The sequence below is a fragment of the Peromyscus californicus genome, unplaced genomic scaffold, assembly GCF_007827085.1.
Source record: "Peromyscus californicus insignis strain IS unplaced genomic scaffold, ASM782708v3 Scaffold_5__1_contigs__length_169319896, whole genome shotgun sequence".
In the NCBI taxonomy this organism is placed as follows: Eukaryota; Metazoa; Chordata; class Mammalia; order Rodentia; family Cricetidae; genus Peromyscus; species Peromyscus californicus.
The window spans coordinates 144903852-144905426 of record NW_026294573.1 but is presented as its reverse complement, the minus strand read 5'-3'; the positions used below and the strand labels follow the sequence as shown (position 1 = coordinate 144905426).

The 1575-nt window shown below is 45.8% G+C and overlaps 1 pseudogene; it reads left to right on the top strand.

Moving 5' to 3' along the window:
• The first annotated feature begins 758 nt into the window (after positions 1-758).
• On the top strand, positions 759-1169 carry LOC128097179 (60S ribosomal protein L27-like; annotated as a pseudogene).
• The last annotated feature ends 406 nt before the right edge of the window (positions 1170-1575 follow it).

Sequence of the window (1575 nt, the reverse complement as noted above, 5' to 3'; positions counted from 1 at the left end):
CATACACTAGTGTGGTAGGTATTATCACACCAAAGCGCATGCTGGCCTCAAGGCTCACTCAGTACCGGTGTCTCCTCTCAGCTCTTCTAACCCACTCCCTAACCTAAACTTCCCCAGCTCACGGGCTCGCCGTTCCCCAGATTCTAATTCCTATACAACCCCACCTTTCCAGCCGTGCACACTCTCCTGTCCCATTTCGTCTTCCTCTCCTGCTCCTCGTCTCTCCCTCTCCCCCACTTTCTCTCCTCTTATGGACTGGTTCAGTCTACTGGCCATGTTCAGTCTACTACTTTCTCCCTGCTCTGCTTCTGGCTATACTTTCCCTCATGTCTACAATAAAAACCTTCCCCTAAACTGGGTGGTGGTGGCTCATGCCTTATTCCCAGCACTAGGGTGGCGGAAGCAGGCAGATAGATCTCTGTAAGTTCAGGGCCAGCCTGGTCTACAGAGTAAGTTCCAAGACAGCCAAGGCTATACAGAGAAACAGCCCTGTCTTGGAAGAAAACAAAAAACAAAAAGCAAAAAACACCTTCCCCTACACTGTACTAGATCAGTCATGCCCTCACTTTACACACTAGGGTCAGATTTTGTTCTTCAGTCGTCATTTCATTTTAAAATGCATTTAAAGAATCCCTAATGCTGTGAACTCTTTAAAAATTACTTGGGGAACGATACAGTGAGTTAAGAAAAAGGGAGACTCAAAACATACAAAAGAGCCTTCTTTCCTTTCTGCTGGGTACCGGCTCCTTGCTGTCGAAATGGGCAAGTTCATGAAACCCGGGAAAGTGGTGCTGGTCCTGGCCTGATGCTACTCCGGACGCAAAGCCGTCATCGTGAAGAACATTGATGATGGCACCTCAGACCGCCCTTACAGCCATGCCCTGGTGGCTGGAATTGACCGCTATCCCCGAAAAGTGACAGCTGCCATGGGCAAGAAGAAAATCGCCAAGAGGTCAAAGATCAAGTCCTTTGTGAAAGTTTATAACTACAATCACCTCATGCCCACGAGGTACTCTGTGGACATCCCCTTGGACAAAACTGTAGTCAACAAGGATGTCTTTAGAGACCCAGCCCTGAAACGCAAGGTCAGGCGGGAGGCCAAGGTCAAGTTTGAGGAAAGATACAAGACAGGGAAGAACAAATGGTTTTTCCAGAAGCTTCGCTTTTAGGTATATTTTTGTTCCCATCATTAAAAAAAAAACATACAAAAGAGGCTGAGGCCTCCATATTGATGCCAAAAGGAAGGGAGGAAGCCAGTGAGCTCAAAGCATCTTCCAAACTTGTTCCATGTATGATTAGAGAAAAAATTTGCCCAGTTTCAGGATGATGACATTAAACGTTATAAAGTTTCACTCTGAATCACACAGTTTGCATGTTCCAGACTCATAGAAAACCCAATAAATACGGTCATAAAAATAGATAAAAGCTGAAACTAGAAATTTCCACACTTCCTGATTACAGTGCTAACATCTGACCACACCTGGCCTCCTGGCCTGCATTGATCACCAAACCTGGCAGATAAACAAACGCTCTAAATAATCAAATGTCCTCATCTCCACTGGCCCCAATTTAGCA